Raw genomic sequence first — 22,749 nt, forward strand, 5'->3', positions numbered from 1 at the left:
CCTCACCTCCATGCACTCTCTGTCTCTAAAAAGAAATAGGGCAGCCCGGGTGGCTCAGTAGTTTAGCACTGCCTTCAGCCCAGGGTGTGATCCTGGAGACCCAGGATCGAGTCTCACATCAGGCTCCCTGCATGAAGCCTGCTTCTTCCTCTGCCTGTGTCTCTGCCTCTCTCTCTCTCTCTCTCTCTCTCTCTGTGTGTGTGTGTGTGTGTGTGTCTCTCGTGAATAAATAGTAAAAAAATAAAATCTTAAAAATAAATAAATAAATGTTATAGAAAACTATTAAAATTACTATTATTTTTACCTTACCTATATGGAAACTGAGTCTTAGAGATGAAAAATAACTTTCCCAAAGTCATCTAGTTGCCACCAAGCTAAAATATGGTGTGTTTAGCAATGTGGGGGAATATATGATAAAAAAAAATTACTGGGAGTAGTTTTGGTCATAGTGACTTTGAAATGGTTTCAGAGCAGGTAGGTAGAGATACCTAGTAATAAATCAATTGTGTAACATGGCTCTAGGTCTCAGCAGAGTGGTCATGGCACAAGAATATTCATTAGGAATCTCTGATATATAGTGATTAAATCCATGAGTAAGAATGAGTCCAGACAGGAATAATAATAAAGAATAGCATAAGGTTGAGGGCATAGCCCTTGAGAACTCCAACATTTTATAGGACAAGTAGTCATGTCGAGATTAAAGGAAGACTAAGAAGCCAGAGGCAATAGTAAACTCTGAGAAAGTGTTAACATTTAGAGAGAAAGGAGTTTCAGAAAGGAAGTGTTGGTTAAAAGTGTTAAATAACCTAACAGTTCAAGGAAAAAAGGTGTCATATGGCTTGGGAAAGTGACCTAAGGCACAACAGTTTCATTAGAATAAATAAGTGGACATAGCAAGTATGTACTCCTCTTAAGAAGTTTGGTAATAAAGAGAAAATAAAGAGAATTATACAAAGACAAGAACAGAAGGTTTTCAATGGGAAATAAAGGTAATGGACTTGGGGCTAACTGATCTTAATTTTCTCTGGCCACTTATTTTGAATTGAACCGCTTCTGAATAAGTATGTTATGTGTGAACATGTGTAAATATACACACATAAGTCAGAGGTATACATATTTTGAGGACTTTGTTCAATAGACTTATAAAACTTGACCTCCTTCAGTCATAAAATTTTTCAAACCAAATTACTCATACCAGTCAAAACTGAGTTGGAAGATACTTAGGATATGATGAACATTACCAACTAAAAACAAAGGAAGTTTATATTTTCATTATAAGGTTAAATGCACGTAGGAGAAAACTGAAGTTTTTTTCTTTTTATTTAATTCCCAATAGACTAAGGATCAAACAAATTTTGGCAAGAAATTTCTATCATCTTACAATGTCTTCAAGTACACTTTCTTCATTATGGTATTTTTGGAGATTTAAAAATTCAATACTTATATATTAATATGCCAAACATTCAAATTTCTAAATAAACAATTAATGATTCTTTTTTCCAAAATTAATGTTTGGAAGTGAAAGCAAAAAGAATTAGTGTCTGAAGAATATTTATCAAGTTTTAAAGATCATATACCATATCTCAAAGACACAGGAAAATCCCAGTTTCCTTACTCTTTTTTTGTTTTTGTTTTTTAGTTTCTTTTAGTTTTTTTAGTTTCCTTACTCTTAAAGTGAGTATCAAAGTATCACATGTAAACAATTTCTTTTACATATAATCTTTTTTATATTAAAAACATATCTCTATGAGACATGCCTCTGTGGAAATAAAACTCAAGATATAGTTTCATTCTATTTTATGACATAATTAGAATCATTGTATTTCCTTTCAGTTCTGTGAATGATTTTAATCCAAAAGTGGTGAAGCTGGATTTGACGTTTGAACTATTTCTTTAAGGGAAAGTTTTAACTGTCAGTCAAACATACGGTTTCACTCATCATGTCACAAAGCTTTTTTTATCACAATGTTGAGAACCCAATTACTTAAGTGTTTCTTGAAGAGATTTAAAAAGCAGTCTCTTTGTAGATGAACAACTATGAATGACCTCCAGTGAAAAACATATTACCTAAAGGTAGAGTAAAGAAAATGATAAGGGTACCACTCCAATTACTATATGGCAAGACAGTGGGGTGGAAGGCCTCTGGAACTAGCTTCATATAATAGAAGCTGATTGTCTCCACAAATGACATTACACTGAAGAATCTGCAAATAAATAAAGGAAAGCCATCTACCAAAATGGATGTAATTGCATCTCATAAAACATGTGTGCAAAAGAAAACATTTTATGTAGGAATAGTTGAATGACTGGATCAAACAAATACTTGTTAAGTCTCCTACTCAAGGACAAAGGTTCTGATTAAGTACTTGGTAAGAGACAAATACAAAGCTAAACACAACGATAGAGATTAATACAAATCTAAAACTAAACTCCTGGCATCTTCCTATTGAGTTGTATATCCTCTGAGGGGAGAAACTGATTCATTCTTGGATTCCCTGGCGTGCTCAGAAAGTCACTTGCTAATATTCCATGCTTAATAAATTTTTGTTATCTGAGAAAATGTGGGCATTGTAAGCTTAAAAAATGTGTCTATCCTTACCTCACTAAATGTTAGACATGTATTAGTAAGTTCCTTCAGCATTCAGAGATCAATTTCCCTCATTTCCAAATAACAATATAGAGACTGAAAGTTTGTTGTAAGAAGTAAATATTATAACAATTATGATAGAATGCCTTAGCATCATTTGGCATAATGTTCAATATTCATATTGCTGAATAAACATTAGTTCTATTCTTCTCCCCCCCCTTTATTTTTTTTAAGATTTATTTATTTATTCATGAGAGAGGCAGAGACACAGGCAGAAGGAGAAGCAGGCTCTATGCAGGGAGGCAAATGTGGGACTTGATCCTGGGACTCCAGGATCATGACCTGAGCCAAAGGCAGACACCCAACTGCTGAGCCACCCAGGCGTCCCTTTTCCCCCCTTTATGATTCCTTTTTGTACTCAATTATTTATTTCCTCTGAAAACTCGGAAACTTTCACCAATAGCTCTCTTCTCTGACTCTGACCCAGGAAAATCCTCTGTTACTAATTCTTGGTTTCTGACTCCTGACCCTACCTAACCAGGTTGTCTCACATACTTCCAGTGTACACACAATCCATTCTCCCAACTACCCACCATCAGGTCCCTCATTTCCAGGACCACTCACTCAAAGAGTTCTTATACCACTCTATCATCACTTTACCCACACGCCTCTACAGTCTTGACCTAACTCTCTGGGTACTGACATTAACTCCAGGTCCTGGCTTTAACTTCTATTTCTCACACTGCTTAGTGCCTTATCTCACATCACAGCCCCCTCTGGGATGTATTTCTTCACCATCAACTCCATTCACTTTCATAACTTTCCTCAAAGTTCAGTTCAAATAATACCTCTTCCAGAAAAGCTATTCTGGTCTAAGAAACAAGGAGCAATTTAATCCTAAATTGTCATCTGGAGGGTGCTCCATTCGCAAGTCTTATATGTCAGTTTTACTCTGATAGGCTGCATTGCATTGAGGACACAGCATAACCCAATGGAGATCACATAGATCTTTGAAGGTTGGAAGATTTGGGACTGGATCAAGGATCAACAAACCTGTGTAACACTGGGTTAGTTACTTCATCTCTTAGTGCCTTTCATTATTACTAAAATGGGATTAACACTTACCTCAAAGTCTCTCTGTAGACATAGGCACAGCATATAGCAAAATTCCTGGGATATTAGTGTTTTTTCAATGGCTATTGTTGTTAATAGATCTATGCATCTGTGCGTTATGTTTTATTATTTCTTAAATTACCTTGCAGCTGTCTGTGATGTTTAATGAATGTTCAACTTGTCATAATTTCTCAAAAAAATAAGAATTTGGGATGCCTGGGTGACTTAACAATTGAGCGTCTGCCTTTGGCTCAGGGCGTGATCCTGAAATGCTGGGATGGAGTCTTAAATCAGGCTTCCCGCATGGAGCCTGCTTCTCCCTCTATGTCTCTGCCTCTCTCTCTCTCTCCCTCTCTCTCTCTCATAAGTAAATAAAATCTTTAAAAAATAAAAAAGAAAAGACTTTATAAGTGTCTTTTTTTGTAAATCCAACTTTTGGCTTTCCTGATTAAATACCTAATTTCTTGCCATGCATAAATTAAAGCTGAGTAATTCAATGATGGATAAGCGAATGATCCAGTTCACATCTATAAATGAAATTACTTTTCTATTTTTTTATTGGAGTTCGATTTGCCAACATATAGTGTAACATCCAGTGCTCATCCTGCCAAGTGCCCCGTCATCCAGTCACCCCATCCCCCGCCCACCTCCCCTTCCATTACCCCTTATTCATTTCCCAGAGGTGGGAGTCTCTCATGTTCCATCACCCTCTCTGATATTTCCCACTCATTTTTTCTCCTTTCCCCTTTATTCCCTTTCACTATTTTTTATATTCCCCTAATGAATGAGACCATATGATGTTTGTCCTTCTCTGACTGAGTTACTTCACTCAGCATAATACCCTCCAGTTCCATCCACATGAAAGCAAATGGTGGGTCTTCATCTCTTCTAATGGCTGAATAATACCATTGTATATATAGACCACATCTTCTTTATACATTCATCTTTCGATGGACACAGAAGCTCCTTCCACAGTTTGGCTATTGTGGACATTGCTACTATAAATATTGAGGTGTAGGTATCTCAGCTTTTCACTGCATCTGTATCTTTGGAGTATATCCCCAGTAGTGCAATTGCTGGGTCATAGGGTAGCTCTATTTTTAACTCTTTGAGGAACCTCTAAACTGTTTTGCAGAGTGGCGATACCAGTTCACATTCCCACCAACAGTGCAAGAGGGTTCCCCTTTCTCCATACCCTCTCCAACATTTGTTGTTTCCTGTCTTGTTAATTTTCACCATTCTCACTGGTGTGAGGGGGTATCTCATTGTGGTTTGGATTTCTATTTCCCTGATGGCTAGTGACGCGGAGCATTTTCTCATGTGCTTGTTGGCCATGTCTATGTCTTCCTCTGTGAAATTTCTGTTGTATTTTGCCCATTTCATGATTGGATTGTTTGTTTCTTTGCTGTTGGGTTTAATAAATTCTTTATAGATCTTGGATACTAGCCCTTTATCTGATATGTCATTTGCAAATATCTTCTCCCATCCTGTAGGTTGTCTTTTAGTTTTATTGTTTCTTTTGCTGTGCAGAAGTTTTTATCTTGATTAAATCCCAATAGTTCATTTTTGCTTTTGTTTCCCTTGCCTTCATAGATGTATCTTGCAAGAAGTTGCTATGGCCAAGTTCGAAAAGGGTATTGCCTATGTTCTCCTCTAGGATTTTGATAGATTCTTGTCTCACATTTATATCTTTCATCCATTTTGAGTTTATCTTTGTGTATGGCATAAGAGAATGGTCCAGTTTCATTCTTCTGCACGTGGCTGTTCAATTTTCCCAGCACCATTTATTGAAGAGACTGTCTTTTTTCCAAGGGATATTCTTTCCTGCTTTGTTAAAAATTAGTTGACCATAGAGGGCCCATTTCTCTATTCTATTCCATTTATCTATGTGTCTGTTTTTGTGTCAGTACCACACTGTCTTGATGATCACAGTTTTGTAGTACAACTTGGAATCCAGCATTGTGATGCCCCCAGCTCTGGTTTCCTTTTTCAATATGCAAAAATTTCTGATTCCACACAAATCTTAGGATTATTTCTTCCAACTCTCTGAATAAAAGTCCATGGTATTTTGATAGGGATTGCATTGAGGCTCTTTAGCCTCCAAGTGTTTTAGTTTCTTCCAAATTTCTTCTTGTGATTGAGTTCTAGTTTCAAAGCATAGTGGTCTGAAAATATGCAAGGGACAATCCCAGTCTTTTGGTATTGGCTGAGACCTGATTTGTGACCCAGTATATGGTCTATTCTGAAGAAAGTTCCATGTACACTTGAGAAGAATGTGGATTCTGTTGCGTTCAGATGGAAAGTTCTGTATATAACTTTTACGCTGGACCAGAAATCCATCTGGTCCAGCGTATCACTTAAAGCCCTTGTTTCTTTGGTGATGTTGTGCGTAGATCTGTCATTTGCAGAAAGTGCCATGGTGAAGTCTCCTACTATTAATGTATTATTATTTAAGTATGTCTTTACTTTGGTTATTAATTGATATATTTGGCAGCTCTCACATTAGGGGCATAAATATTCATGACTGTTAGGTCTTCTTGTTGGATAGACTCTTTAAGTATGATATAGTGACCCTCTTCATCTCTTACTAGTCTTTGGGATAAACTTTAATTTATCTAATATGAGGATTGCTACCCCAGCTTCCTTTTGAGGACCATTTGAATGGCAAATGGTTCTCCAACCTTTCAGTTTCAGGCTGGAGGTGTCCTTAGGTCTAAAATGAGTCTCTTATAGACAGCAAATAGATGGGTCTTGCTTTTTTATCCAATCTGAAACCCTGTATCTTTTGATGGGATCATTTAGAGTATCTACTGAAAGATATGAATTTAGTGTCATCGTAATATCTATTCAGTCCCTGTTTCTGTGGATTATTTCTTTGGGCTTCCTCTTCCTTTTACAGGGTCCCCATTAATATTTCTTGTAGACCTGGTTTGGTTGTCACATATTCTTTCAGTTTCTGCCTATCTTGGAAGCTCTTTATCTCTCCTTCTATTCTGAATGACATTGCTGGATAAAGTATTCTTGGCTGCATGTTCTTCTTAGTACCCTGTAAATATCATGTCAGCCCTTTCTGGCCTGCCAGGTCTCTGTGGAGAGGTCTGCTGTTAATATAATATTTCTACCTATATAAGTCAAGAATCTCTTGTTTCTCTCTGCTTTAAGGATTTTCTCTTTATCTTTGGAATTTGCAAGTTTCACTATGAAATGTCGAGGTGTTGAGCGGTTTTTATTGATTTTTGGGGGGGAACCTTTCTATCTCCTGGATCTGAATGCTTATTTCCCTCCCCAAATTAGGGAAGTTCTCAGCTATGATCTATTCAAATATGCTTTCTGGCCCTCTGTCCCTCTTGGTGCTTTCTGGAACCCCAATTATACATAGATTCTTCCTTCTGAGGCTATCATTTATTATTAACCTTTCCTCATGGTCTTTTGTTTTTCTCTTTTTACCTCAGCTTCCTTCCTTGCCATCAACTTGTCTTCTGTGTCACTCACTCTTTCTCCCATCTCATTAACCCTCATCTTTAGGACCTCCAGTTTGGATTGCATCTCATTTAATTGATTTTTAGTTTCAGCCTGATTAGATCTAAATTCCGAGTCATGAAGTCTCTTGAATCCTTTATGCTTTGTTCCAGAGCCATCAGTAGCTTTATAATTGTGCTTCTGAATTGGCTTTCTGACATCGAATTTTAATCCATAATCTGTAACTCTGTGGCAGAGAGTACGGTTTCTGATTCATTCCTTTATGGTTTTTCCTTCTAGTCATTTTGCTCAGTGCAAAGTGGTTGTATGAGCAGGCTGAGTCAAGAATATCAACCACGACCTAAGTAAATTTCACTGTAGATGATTCTGAGGGGTCCTAGAGAGTAATTTTCTTGGTTCTGAGTGTATCAAGCTCTGTATGTTAGAATATGCTCAGTCTCAAATTTATATAATCCAGCGATACCTGTAGAAAGCCCCAATATTGAGCACTAAAATATAAATGAGGTAAGAGAGGGAGACAGAATTGGAATGAAGAAAGAACATAATCTCACAGAATGAACCAGCATGGTATACCACGTGGTTATGGGTGCATGCTGGTCATGTTTTAGAAGGTACTAACTTTTGCCATTGTAGAATAAAATAAGGCAGAGAAAACACAAAGCGAAACAAAACAAATATCTTGTATATCTCCCAAAATTAAATTGAGCATGTTGAAGGGAATCTAGAAGTGGAAAATAGATCTAAGACATGTAATTGTAAAAATATGAAAGTCAAAAAGGAAGAAATTTAAAAATGAAGAGGTGGTAAAATATTGTAGTTAAGGGGGGAAGAGGAAAAAAATACTGGAAATTTTTAGTCTGATATAAAAATGAGTTGTACTGGAAAAAGGGGAGGGAAAAGGGAAGAAGGAACCCTCTAGTCTATATACTATAAATCCCTCGACTTCCCCTGGAGCTTTCCAGAGCTGCTCGGCCAAGAACTTGCTCCTCCCATTCTTCCAGCTGGTCTTCTGGGGGAGGGTCTGCTGTGCTGACTTTCAGGTGTGTGTACTTTCAGGGTGAGCTGCCCCCCCGTCCCCCCCCGCCAGGTGCCAGGCTCAGTGGGAGCTGTTGACCCCATGAGGCCCTTGTTCCCTGGCAGCCCTGTCCCTCCCAGGCACAGGGTGACACCAGGAGGAACACCACCACTGGCGATGGCCAGGTCCCCAGCCCTGGAGTCAGCTCCCACAGTAACTACCGCAGTCTCCCAGTCTGTACTGGCCTGGGTGCTCCCGGGGTGGGGGGCGCTGATCCGCACAGCTTGGGGGGCGCCCGGCAGCAGGAGCGTCCTCACCGTCCTGTGCCCACTCCCCCCCATCTCCCCCCAGCAACCAGTGACAGGAGCGTCCTCGCTGTCCTGTGCCCTCCCGGCCTCCACCTCCCTTGGGGGCGCCCGGTGGCAGGAGCGTCCTCGCTGTCCTGTGCCCTCCTGGCCTCCGCCTGATCCGGGGGGAGCGCAGGATCCTGGGCTGTGTCCCCCGGCACCCTGGAATCCGGAGCCTGCACTGCTGGAATCACACTCCCGGGCTGCAGTTCCCTCTGCCCTGAGCCCCCATCTGACCCACCGGCTGCTCCCGAGGCCCCCCCGGCGCTCCAGCCCTTCACCGAGACTGGCCCACAGTCTGTGGGGCGCTCTCCCCCGGGAGCCCCTCCTGTCCTAGTGACTCTGGGAGACTGGAGGCGTCCCTGCCCCTCCTGCACTTCTGCCCAATTTCCCTGCTGAGCGCCTTTCCATCCTGGAAGAATCCGGGCAGATTTTTAAAGTTTCTGCTTCTCCAGGGCGGGGCTTTCCTGTCCAGAAGCTCTCACCAACCTGCCTTAGTCCTGTTCCTTGCGGGCCCCTCCCCCACTTGATTCTTTTTTTTTTTTTCTTTTTTTCCACCTTCCTATCTTGTTAGAAGTGAAAACTCTTCTCTCTGTAGCATTCCGGCTGTTCTCTCTTTAAATCTCAGCTCAAATTCGTAGGTGTTCAGGATGATCTGAAAGTTATCCAGGTAAATTGGTGGGGCCCTGTGAGGTAAGAACCCTGCTCCTCCACCAGCTTGCCCTGTCCTTGAAATTACTACTTTTGTAGTCATGTGTAAGTACCACCACTTAGGGCTCATAAAATGTACACCTACCAAAACTAAACATGAAATCTTGAGTCAATATTAAGATAGCTTTGGGGATTAAGATGTATTTACATCTGATTTTTACTTCCACTTTGATATTGTCTGTATTTACTTTATTAATATTTTATTTGACATTTCAAAGCACTTTGTAACAATTTTAATAACTTAATTTAAAAAAATTAGGTAAGATATATGTAAAACTTCATATTTTTTATACATACACAATATATACACATACATATATATTTGCAATAGTATTAAAAATAAAGTTTTGAATTTGTTCATTTCTTCATTTGAATCCAGCCTCATCCAAACACCTGTTAAAAATGCAAAAGGACACACATATACACACATTATCACTGGGCAATAAGTATAAAAATGAAAGGAGCTGTAATTTCCCTCATATACTCCACCAATCCCATCTGTTATACAGTATTCAGAAAAATAAGCCTTTGCATTCAGGTGCTAATGTTTTAGTAGGAAAAGTTGTAAATTTCTTGACACAGAAAATAGAGATAGTGGGTTTTCTACATAGTATACATATCTATACATTATGTGTATCTTAATTCCATTATTGTTCTTGAGTCAGTTGTTAGTGAATGATCATATGACTTTCATCTGTCTTTACTAGATCAATTCTCCTATTTCACACTCTGAACTCAAGTCATAGCAGGAAACCTATATGACAGGTAAAAATCAAACTGCATTTTTATTGTAGTTGAAGAAAATATTAAATTGATTGATACATCTTATAATTGTTTATTATGTGAAACAAAATGGTAAAATAATGGATGTCAAATACTAAGCAGCAAAGAACAAACAACCACAATAGTTCTCACTAAACTTTATATTTGTATGAATTTTAAGTCACATGATTAGGCTCATTTGGTGGGGAACAGCCTATCCTTGCAACTGGGTGTTTAAAATTGGTCTTCACCCTAAAGACATGACCTGTTCCAACATGAAAGCTAGTAATTCCTAAGCATCCACACAGTTCAACCATAGACTCCAACTTCTCTACCCGAACACTGCCCTTCTTTATGCCCCTTCTATTGCAAATCGCTCCCACAATCCATCCCTCTCTTTACCCTTTTCTTAAATGTTCCAGTAGCTTCTAAGTTAAAAGCTCAACCTACAACCTACAACCTTCATCTTGTCACTTGTCTTATCAAAGGGAAGCTACCTGTAATCTTTGTCTCCTGAGGAGTCTTAGACAGCAGGTCTGGTCACTTGACTATGATTATGCATTTGATGGAATACCCAAGTGTCCTAATTGGAAATTGTATCTAAGGAAAAGTAATACTAATTATTGTAATGTATCCAAATGTCTTAGAATCTATACCTAATTGCTATGCAAGACAATAACATTTATGCATATCTTTAAGCATGTCAGATTAATTTTATTAGACATTTGGTTTATTATTAATATTAAATGCAGATCATGCTTATTTTATCTTTATGGTTTGTACACACTCAGCTCAGCACAAAATTTGAAACAATTAAAAGTGAACAATGATCAGGAGACCAGAGCTCTGCTCTGAACTCCACCAGTAAGGAACTGTTGACCTTGGCCAGAGCACTCAATTTCTTTGAGCATCAGCTTCCACAGTCCTGAAAAATAAATAAGACCTTGCCCACATAATTCACAACACTGTTATAAGTTAAATTAAGAGCATAGTTATCATAGCTTTATACAAATTGCTCTACAAGTAAAAGTACCCTGTGGCATAAAAAATCCAAGACTAAGGATTAATTCATTCACTCATTCAATCAACAAATTTAGCTAAAACTCATCTTGTCAATGTTTCAAACCATTAAAATAATGTTTAATTGTTGCATTTTGCACAAAGCACTTTTATTGCTGGATCTAATTCCCTTATTGAATTATACTGTGCTGGATGTTGTATGCAGATACTAATCACATATATGGAGCTGTGTCACCATTAAATTGCCAATGTGAAATGTTTCAACATTGCCAAGGGCTGACTAGATAGTTTCCAATGGTTCCATAGCAGGACAATAACATACTGTTAATCTTTTTGAAATATGTCAGAACAACCAAAGAAAACCATTTCAAGTTAGTTCCTCATCAAATTAATAAGACAAAAAGTACTGACATCATTCCATATTACAGCCTCGCACACTGGAAAACTGCCATTAGAGAAATACATTCAGCACTGGTATCAATTAATGCTGAAGTGCTATAATAACAAAAATTCATGAAATCTACTGGCAAGTTTTGGATTTCATACCTACTAAATTATTTGAGTTGGAAATGTGACCCTAATGAGCAGATTCTTATGAATCATCCTTCCTTCTTAAAGAATATACTTTACCTATTGATAAAGCATCACCTGAGATGCAATTTTCTCCATGTGCTGTTAAATAAACTATGAAAATTTAAAAATATTTATTAAAGAAAATATATCTATACCATCCAAATGTATACTTGGCATATACCTCAGTGAGTCCATGCTCCAAGACAGAAAAAAAAAAAAAAAAAAAGAGAGATCCTAAAGAAAATTCTTTTTTCAGTCCTCTGAAATTTTTCCACTATTTAACCTCCATTTTCCAATCTATTAAATGAAATATCTATTTACTGTATTATGGTCCTAAACTTAACCACATAATATATGTAAAACATCCAGCATCCTGTCTGGCACATACTGTAGTGTTTGATTGTTAGTTTCATTCTTACAGTAGTGTTTGATATTAATTTTATTCTTATACCTCATTTATCTCTGGGTTCCTCATAAGAAGTCAATTAGCTGTGTAAAGCCTTTCAAAATTCCAAAAACTTTTATTCATTCCTTCAGAAACGTTCATTAGTTCTCTAAGGATGAAATCACTAAACTAATACTTGCTTAGATTCATTCAACAGTAAAAGACATTATAATTCTTAGAAGAACTTAAAAGGGCACAGAAATTACTGTAGAATATTTTTAGCTACCACTTGAGATAGGGTATAAACTATACACACAGACTGGTCATGACTTACAAGCATTCTGTGTTTCATAAACTTTGTGGCAATATCAACAGTTTATATTTAAGAACACATTTTCCAGAAGAAATATTATGTATGGAGGTTAAGGCCACACACCAATTCGCATGGACCTAATTATTTCAGTTTTTTTCAACAAACATTTAATAAGTATCTGCTATGTGTAAGGCAACAGGTAGCCTCTGCAATATAAATGTGAAAAAAAGAAATATGAAAAAGTGAGCCATTATGTAAATTAACCTATAGACCCAACTAATTCATATGTAAATACATAGTGTAATAAGTCCTATAGAGAAAAACAACAGTGTGCTAAGAGTGAAGACAGTTGAGGCTTTTTACAATTTTGTATTTAGAGCTTTAGGAAAACTTCTTTGGGGAAACAGCACTGTGAGCTATGAAACAAAAGATGAGTTAGCCAATTGAAGGGTTAGGAGGTATGAGACATCTTTGCCCCATCTACCCTTCTCCTCTGTGTTCTGGGTAGCAGAAGGCTGAGCCATCGGATTGCATTAGTGGGTTTCCTTATCTGCTAGCTTCTGGTTTGGTTTGGGCAATGGGAGAGAAAATATTATAAAATGGAACAGATGAGTTTAGGTATTTATTTTCCTAATTTTATCCTCTGTTGTATTACGGTGGACGACTCTGTCCCTCTGCTAAAGACTACAGCTCTTGCCAGTTACCCTTTTCTACACAACAGTCCTTTCTAGTTCTAGTAACCATTCCCTCCCATTGCCTTTTCAGGCCTAGTAGTAGTAATAGCCTCCCACTTTTAGTAGTCTCCAGGTACTTACTTAATATGGTGACATGGGAGGAAGTACAACAGGAGAACACACATTGGGAGAACAAATGGCTGTGTCAGTTGATTACTGTGACATCAATAATGATTATAACGATTATGAGATCAGCTGGATGCTTCAGATGACCCCACAGAGATTACCCAGGGAAAAAAAAAATTGACAGTCATGAATTCCTAATTCAGAATCAGGGCTGAAAATCATAAAGCCCTAATGATAGCTCTGAAGGGTCTTTCATCTTCTGTCGTCTCAGGGGAGAATGGATGTAAACTAAGCCCAAAGCCTGGTTATAAGGGTTGTAGAATGGCAGTACAGATTGAGTGATTAAATGTCCTGTGCTAAAATCAGGTACTAGTGGGAAGGAGTAGAAACTCAGCGAAATCTATTATAGTAGAAAATGACAAATGAAAACCCACAGAACTCCCCACCTTTCTCCACATCTGTCAAGAAAAGTAAACCAAAAGCAATTTTGCATTCTTAGAGCCATTACAGAGGTTAGTAAAACTATCAAAGACTTTAAATATTCCTATAATATCCCAATTTCTTACAGCTGTATGTGTAGTTCACAAACCAAATGGGTCGTGGAAAATGAAAGTAGATTATCACAGACTTAATCAGGTGGAGATACCAATCACAGGTGCATTTCTAGAAGTGATATCTTTAATGGAGCAAATCAACCCAGCCCCTGGCAGCTAGCATCCAGCAATTGACCTGACTGACCTGGCTTTTTTTCTTATACCCTTCAGCAAAGATAATCAGAAGCAGTTTGCCTTCACAGGTACAACAGTATACTTTTATGGTCTTGCCTCAGGGTTATGTCAACTCCTGTGCTGTCATAATATAGTTTGAGGCCCCCTGATCTGATATCCCATAGAACATGATACTGGTTCATTACATTTGTGACATTATGCTAACTGGATCTAATGAACAGGAAGTAGCAAGCACTTGAGATGCCTTAGTAAGACATATGCATGCCAGGGAGTAGGAAATAAAAGCCTACAACAGTTCAGGAATATACCATATTCTAAGGGTCCAATCAGGATATCCTTCCCATAGTAAAAAACAAGTTACTGAAGATTGTAGTGACTATCGTGAAGAAGTATAACTTGTTGAGTTTCTTTTTGAGAAGGAACATAAAGCATATTTGGCAACCATTATGCTTCCCAGTTTTTTCTGTGCACAAATTGCCCTTTTCATTGGCATTGTAACCTTCTAGACCCAGTTCTTATCTATGTCTTTCCTACAACTACAGCTCTCTCTCCAACTCCAGATTCTTTTAATCTTTCACTCCTTTGCTCCTTCATATCTATAGGTCACATTAAATTTTATGCATATGTGGACAATTGATTTAAGACATGTGAAGTATGGCTAAATAATGTGAGAAAGATGCTTTCTCAATCATGCTTCATTGATTAAATATCTATATGGAGAAAACAAAACTCTTATCTGAATATATTAAAACTCCTATAAACCTAAGATAAAAATAGATAATCCCATGGAAAAATAGGCAGGGGACCCAATAGGCACTTTTCAAAAGAGGCAATCTAAATGACAAATAATATAAAAAGAACTTTAACTTTGCTGTGATAAATGCAAATTAAAACCAGAACATGAGGGATGCCTGGGCTCAGCCTTTGGCTCAGGTCGTGATCCTGGGGTCCTGGGATTGAGTCCCATACTGGGCTCCCTGCATGGAGCCTGCTTCTCCCTCTGCCTATATCTCTGCCTTTCTCTCTGTGTCTCTTATGAGCAAATAAATAAAATATCTTAAAAAAAAAAAAAAACAGAACATGATACCATTGTACCCAAACTAGTATAACTAAAGATTTTTTTTTTTTTAAGTATAAAACTAAGTTTCGGCAAGGAAGCAGGGCAATGGAAAATACTGCTAACAAGAGTCTCAGCTGATTTAACCACACTGAAAATTCTTTGGCTTTATCAAGTAAGCTGAGCAGACACAAACCTTATATCCTGGTAAATAATTCCTATGTATAAACCAATACAACCACATGCTTGCACGCAACAACACGTGTTCAAGGACATTAACAGCAGTGATTTTTATAATATTAAAACAAAACAAAAAAAAGAAAATAACCAAATGTCCCTAAATAAACTGTGGTATAGACACTGGATAGACTAGTATATACATCAATGAAATGAACAAATTACAGGTACAGGGATGAATTTTACAAACAAAAAAAAATGAGCAAGAGAAGTCTGACAAGAATATATGCTATATGGGATCCCTGGGTGGTGCAGCGGTTTGGCGCCTGCCTTTGGCCCAGGGCGCGATCCTGGAGACCCGGGATCGAATCCCACGTCGGGCTCCAGGTGCATGGAGCCTGCTTCTCTCTCTGCCTCTCTCTCTCTCTATCATAAATAAATAAAAATTAAAAAAATTTAAAAAAAAGAATATATGCTATATGATTCTACTTGTTTAAAAATCAGAGAATATTTAACTTGACAGTCTAGTGTTTAGAAATACAGGTTTAAGGATGTGTTTACCCTGTGAGGCATGACAATGACTACAATGAAAGGATAGTGATTCAAAGTGGTGTCACTACCAAACTTACAGAAATAAAAAGTAGCACAAGAAACCCTGTAATCAATTGTATACAAACGAATCAGATAATTTAGAGGAAATGGACAAATTCCAGAAACAAATTACTGAAGTGACTCAAAAGGAAACAGAAAATCGGAGATCTATAACAAATAAAGATTTAAGTGGTAATTTTAAAACTCCCCACAGGGCCGCCCCGGTGGCTCAGCGGTTTAGTGCCGCCTGCATCCCAGGGCGTGACCCTGGAGACCCGGGGTCGAGTCCCAAGTCGGGCTCCCTGCATGGGGCCTGCTTCTCCCTCTGCCTCTCTCTCTCTCTCTCACACACACACACACACACAGGAATAAATCAATAAAATCTTTTTAAAAAATAAATAAAATAAAACTCCCCACAAAGCCAAACCCTGAACCAGACCAGACGACCTCACTGATGAATTCTCACCAACATTTAAATGTGAACTAATACCAACCCTTCACAGACTTAAAAAAAAAAAAAAAAAAAGACCGGAAAAGGCAACATTTTCCAATTCATTTTATAAACCCAGCTACCCTGATACCAAAACGAAAGATGTCACAAGAAAACAAAACTCGCACACTTACTTTTATCTGCCGGAGACCCGCAGCAGAGCGGCGGCCACTGGCTGCTCCATCGAAGTTCCGAGCGGGAGCGCCTGCTTGCGTCAGCGCGTCGGTGCGTCCGTACGTCAGTGCGTCCGCGCGCCAGACGCAAGGGCGCGAGGGAGGACAGCCCGGCCTCTCGCCTCGCCCGGCTCCTCGTCAGCCTCCTCAGCTTCCCGCCTCCCGCGCGGAGAACCGCAGCGCCGGTGCGCTGTCTGCGGCCGTGCGGGTCCCCGGAGCCTGAGCGGTGACGGAGCTGCAGAGAGCCGCTAACGTCGCCAGGCAAACTCACCGTGCCCGCAGGAACAGGAGAGGCCAGGTAGTGCGGGCCAGTGGGGGCTTTCCGGTTGTGTGGTTTAACGGGCAGGCCTGTGTGGAGCGGGGAAGACCACGGTGAACATGGCTTCGGAGGAGTATTGGTTCGCCCTCAGCTTCCACGCTATACTTGGAGTGATGACAGCAGCCACCAAGGTGTCAATAAAATCTTGGCTTCATCCCTGAAGACATAGAAGACACTATTCCATGCATTGCAGAAGTCGGTAAACTGCTTGCAGATGCAGGCTTGGTTGACTCGCAAGTTTTCTACAGCCTTATACTCGGAAGAGCAATAACGCAAGGCAGCTTCATGAGAGTTTACTTTTTTTTCACTTTTTTGTTTGAATTCTAATTGGTTAACATACATGCAATATTGATTTTGAGAGTAGAATTTAATGGTTTACCTTTTTTTTTTGAAGTATTTGTTCATGCTCCTCTGCGTGTTTGTTATGCAGAGATGTCAAAGGACTCAAAAAAAAAAAAAAAAAGAAAAAAGACAGGGCTGGGGGAATTAAGGTTTCACTGGAATGGATTCTGAATATAAAAGAACAGAGGCGCCATAATTGGTGCTGAAAACAGACTCCTGTGAGGTAAATGACCATGTCCAACAAGTTATGGAACTTCTACAGGAACTGGATACTGTACCTGTGCATGCCACTTACCAAGTAAAAGAACTGGAAATGCCAGAAAATAAGCTTAATTTGGCAAAAACAGTTGCAGAAATATTACCAGCATTGAAAATAAAATGGATATACAGTGGGTGCAAGTTTTAGCAGAAGGCTGGGCAACCCCACTGAATGATTTTATGAGAGAGGGAGTCCTCGCAGTGCCTTCATTTCCATTGTCTTATGGATGGAGGTATCATTAACTTGTCATTGCCTGCAGCTCTGACAACTAGTCAGGAGGGAAAGAGATGCTGGATGGCTGGTCTACATTTGTTCTGATGTAGGACCGCTGTGTGGCTATTCCTCACAATACAAAGTTTGTTGAGCACAGAAAGGAGGGTTCTGGTGCCAGACAGTGGGGAACAACATGTGAGAACCACCCTTACATCAGGAAAGTTATGGAACAAGGAGGTTGGCTGGTTGGAAATTTTCTGGCCTTGGACTGAATTTATTGGAACAATGGTCTTGATGAGTTTTGTTTTACTCCTATTGAGCTATAACAGATGTTTAAAAATATGAATGCTGATGCTGTCATTGCATTTCAATTATACAACCCAGTGCATGCTAGGTTGGGTCTAATCTAGTACTGTGGACATGCTTTATTAATAGAGGATACCTATAAGCAACTTCTAGAGAGTGGCTACAGGCACCTTGCCCTTCTCCTTCACTCTCTTGGTACCTGCACAAAGGACAATGATGCTGCTTTGATGTGTATGAAGCTGCATCCTTCAGTGCCAGAGGAGGGAGTTCCATATCCTAAAACAACAGTAGTGGCCATCTTCCCATCTCCTACCGTGTATGCTAAACTAGCTGGAGTCCAGTGGCATTAGAGAGCATGGATGGTTGCAGGAGACAATGTTAACATTGTCATTGTTGGACAAGAGCCTGCTGGCAGACCTCTTTCAGAAACGGTGAACCATCCTTATGAGCCAACTCATGGCGCCAAAGTACTGACAATGGCCTCTGGCCTAATCACCTTGGAAATAGTTCCCTTCTGAGTTGCAACTTACAAGGAAAAGAAGCATACAGACTACTGTGACCCTGAACACCATGAAGACTTTGAATTTATTTCAGGAACTTGAATGTGCAAACTAGCCAAAGAAGGCCAGAAATCTGAAGGTGTCATGGCTCCCAAGCCCTGAACTGTGCTGACGCAATACTACAAATCCTTGGAGAAAGCTTAAGCTGTAAGCCCAGTCACTTCACCTTTGACACTTCACTGAGTAACAAGAGGAACCACATAGTTATTGTTAGCATTTCTTCGAAGTAATGTTTGTCTAGACATGCTTCCTACAAACAGACCATTTTCCTTAACTAATAAAGCTTTGGTCTGCCTTATGAGTTCTTTTTGAACCAGTGTAACACACTGCTTGGTTTGAGTTCCACTTATTATAGCTAATATTCCTATAATAAAATTTTAAGTCTTGTCTTTTTATATTATATTTATGCTCCTATCTCATGATTTTCTTAAGCTGTTATAGTGTTGTAACCAGTAAGATATACATTGAACCTCACTTTTCATCCCTTGAAAACAGAAATAAAAGTCCACTCAACAGTAAATTTCGCTAGACCTAGTTTGTTGAATTGTATAAAGGCATCTCTTACAATTAGATTATTTTTCTGCATTAAAAATAAACTGCTTTCTTTCTTCCTTCTTTCTGATCAACTATTGATCTTCAGCTATTACAATCTAAAGTAGTCCTGTGATCTGAGGTAAGCCCCAAAGAAACTTTTTTATTCAATAAAATTGAACTTTTTGGCTTCTAAAAAAAGAAAAGAAAGAAGGGAGGGAAGGAGGAAGGAAGAAAACAAAGATCAATATCCTCTATGAATATAGATGCAAAATCCTCAATAAAAGACTAGAAACTAAATACAATAAATGAAAAGAATTAGATACCATAACCAAATAAAATGTAATGTATCCTAAGAATGAAAGATTGTTTTAACATCAAAATCAATTAACATAAAACATCACATTAATATCATAAAGAGAGAGGCTCGAGGTCCCATTAAGCAAGGTGAAAAGCTTTTCCTTCTCTTGGCTGTTTGGTTCCATCTCTACAAGTCTTTCCAATAATTCCTAATCTCTAATTTGTATCTTCCTGTTCCTTGAAACCAAAGAATCTTTCAATAAGAATTAAAATATTTGTCCCTCTTTAGTCTGTCAAACACAAAATATCCCTGTAGTACTTGTGATAGAAATGTTTCAGTAATAAGTAACAAAAAAAATGAAATAAATACAAAGTTCTAAACTCAAAATGACTTTAAACAGTAAAGGAGGTATTGACTTATGTAACAGAAAAGTCCAAATGAAGCTTCATCTTGCACCTCAGATGAGATCTCCAAGGACCTTTTTTCTCATATTCTCTCTATTCTACATGCTATCCCAGTAGCCCTCTGGGAGTTCCAAGTTCTTTCTGGTAATTTCAGCAAAATGTTTGCTGCAATTCCAGATGTCCTTTCCTTATAGGAAAACACTCTGGAAAGCTAGAGTCTCTTAGAGTAGCTGCTATACATGTCCTGGGAATCAGTTTCCCTTCACTGATAATTGGAACTCATGTCCTTCCCTGAGCAGGTCACTGTGACAAGGTTACAATACTCTCCGATTGGCTTTTAGACAGGGAAGATCCACCCGAAGGCAGCACACACATTCAGTCTCACCCAAACTGCAAGGCTGAGAAAATGGAAGGAGCAAATTTCCTCCCCAAATATAAAAATACCCTTGGTTACAGCAAACAAAAAACCTAAGTGGGAGAGAGGTGAAATAGATGCCAGGAAAACAATAAAAAAATAATCTTCAAAATGGTTTCCAGGCACTATTCTATAACATGGCATTAAAATCATTCTATGTAGACCAGAAATCTCAAAAATTATTTTCAATTACTTTTTGCCTTTGAATCAATGAAAAAGTTAACATCATAATAAAGCCTTCCAGGCTAAAACAAAAAAGAAAGATAGTATTTTGTATTTTCCTATATTGCATGATGGAGCCAAGGCTTGAAATTGTGATGAATGTTACCATGCAACGTCAGTGCACTGAATATATCGTCTATTCCCATCTTTCATTCAAATTCCTTGCATATATTAGTAAGGGTCACTCAGAAGCACCTACGTTAATCAAAAAAGAAAAACTGGTGTTGCATGCTGCAAACAGCCTCTATTCCTGGATGAATAAATAACATTTAAAGTTGCTTGCCTTCCTTTATGTAGCCAATATCCTTCAGGTATTTTAAGGGAATAGTGTTCCTGAGACAGCCACAGAAAAATATTAATGAAAATATGGTGATGCATCTTATTAGTCTATGAAAAAGATAGTTTTTGCATTTTCAAATTAGTAGAATATTTAAAACTACCTCCAAATAAGTACATTAATGAAATTGCTTTGTTACTTAAAAGGGAAAAGGAATACAATTATGAATTACACTCTTATCTTCATTTTCTCACTTCAAATGTACAAAGTATTTATACCTGACTCCTGTATGCAATCAAATGAACAGAAAATCCCATATTTGTAAAACTACAGACTATATAAAAATAGGGTTGACTTTTCAATCATATTTCAGTCAAGTTTGTCATTAACAATTATATTAAAATGTTGGCAAAAGGATGATATAAAAAATATTATATTCCAGTCTTCAATTTTATATATATAAATAGGGTCCTAGATCAAGAGGATTAAGAGTAATTGCTATAAACGTTCTGTAATACTGTATTCCAAATCTAGAACTTGATGTAAGTATATTTTAATTCATCATTTATATGAGTTATTCAGTGAGTTTTATTTTTTTAAATAGGCTCATTTAAAACACAAATTTTATTATTCTTTTAAAATAAAACTAAACTTTCCCCCTATTAGTTGAATGCACATTTCACACTCATTTTCCCCATGTATTTTTTTAGAGAAAGAAAATACAATACCTGAGGTTTGAAGAACTCTACCTATTAAAAATCTGTTTTAAAATTACTTAGCTTGGGATCCCTGGGTGGCGCAGCGGTTTAGCGCCTGCCTTTGGCCCAGGGCGCGATCCTGGAGACCCGGGATCGAATCCCATGTTGGGTTCCCGGTGCATGAAGCCTGCTTCTCCCTCTGCCTGTGTCTCTGCCCCCACCCCCCCCCCCGTGACTATCATAAATAAATAAAAATTAAAAAAAATAAAATTACTTGGCTTGAGTTATGAAATGTTACTGATCCTTTGAACAATAGTATTTTACTCAAGGGAAGAAAAAAATGTGACCCACCAAGCCTTCGTATACATAACATAGAAAAACGAGTTCAGGGAAAAAGTAGTAACAAAATTATTACATTAGTAAAAATTATTGGGCCATCCTAATATTTGAATTCATATTACCAAGTAAACAAATGACTGACTACAATTTACACTTTTCCTTATTCTGAAGTTGTAAATATAATCTCTTATAATTTCCTTCAAAACATTTTAAATTATTGCTATCTATCACAATTAGATCTTTAATCCACACAAAATTACTTAACAGCGTTTGGTTAGAGACAGAGCTTCTCAATCTTTTTTTCTCCATATTGATAACCAAAGGTCTGAACACTAATCAATAGCCCATCCTTCACTGGTAGGCAGTGTCGCCTCTGCCATATATCAGGTTTCCATCTGTGCATTGATCTATTTCAAATCTCTGTTCAGTTCCATTGGTCTATTTATCTTTCCTAGAACGATGCACGGTGCTTTTGTTGTTCATAGCTTTATATTATTTATAGTTTGTAATAAGTGTTTATGGTAAGGAGATCGTCTTATATTGTACTTGTTCAAAATTATCTTGGCTATTTAAGCCCTTTGCACTTCCACACATTTTATAATTGCCTTGTCAATTTTCATAGAGGTAAAACCAAAAAAGAAAGAAAAACCCTTTGAGATTTTTATTGGAATCTTGTCTTATTTCACTGGTTCACATAGCCAGGTTTGATGGGGTTTGGGAGGGTGAGGCTTAGATGTTAACCATCAACTCATTTTATTAATAATTTAGGATTAGTGAGGTTTTTAATTTCTTCTTGAATTATTATTGGCTAGTTCTATTTCTCTCAAACATTTATCTTAAGTTTTCAAATTTAATGACTTAAAATTGTTTATAATATCTTCTTTTAAAAAACTCATGTTTCTGGGGCTATGATACTATTCTTTCACTGCCAATATTCTTCTTTCTTCCTTCTCTCTTTTTTTTCTTGCTCAATCTTGCCAGGGAGTTTCTATTTTATTAGACTTTTCAAAAAGTGAATGTTTGGCTCATCTCTTATCTTTTTTTCCACTTAATTTTCTCCTCTTATTATTTTCAGTATTTAAATTTACTTTGAGTTTATTCTGTTATTTTTATAACCCCTTTAATTTGGAAACTTAGATGACCAGTTTTTAAAAATTATTTTAAGTAATGTTTTACCAATATCCCCTAAATTTTAGAATGCCATGTTTTCATCAATTTTCACTCCTAAATATTTTCTAATG

At 37.8% G+C, this 22,749-nt stretch overlaps 1 long non-coding RNA gene and 1 pseudogene across 7 annotated transcripts in view; one reads left to right on the top strand and one right to left on the bottom strand.

Moving 5' to 3' along the window:
* LOC144318516 (uncharacterized) overlaps positions 1 to 16,517 on the bottom strand; it is a 483,084-nt gene extending 466,567 nt beyond the window's left edge. For 2 of the 7 annotated variants that reach the window (XR_013384489.1, XR_013384488.1), the window contains exon 1: positions 16,284 to 16,499. This is a non-coding gene — a long non-coding RNA (uncharacterized LOC144318516). Of the gene's footprint in view, positions 1 to 16,283 lie in introns of all 7 variants that reach the window. The other 5 variants (XR_013384492.1, XR_013384490.1, XR_013384486.1 and 2 more) reach the window with 4 other exon arrangements.
* A 46-nt stretch (positions 16,518 to 16,563) lies between these two features.
* Positions 16,564 to 18,718, top strand: LOC144319150 (bifunctional 3'-phosphoadenosine 5'-phosphosulfate synthase 1 pseudogene; annotated as a pseudogene).
* The last annotated feature ends 4,031 nt before the right edge of the window (positions 18,719 to 22,749 follow it).

Source organism: Canis aureus, chromosome 8 (genome assembly GCF_053574225.1).
Source record: "Canis aureus isolate CA01 chromosome 8, VMU_Caureus_v.1.0, whole genome shotgun sequence".
NCBI classification, from domain to species: Eukaryota; Metazoa; Chordata; class Mammalia; order Carnivora; family Canidae; genus Canis; species Canis aureus.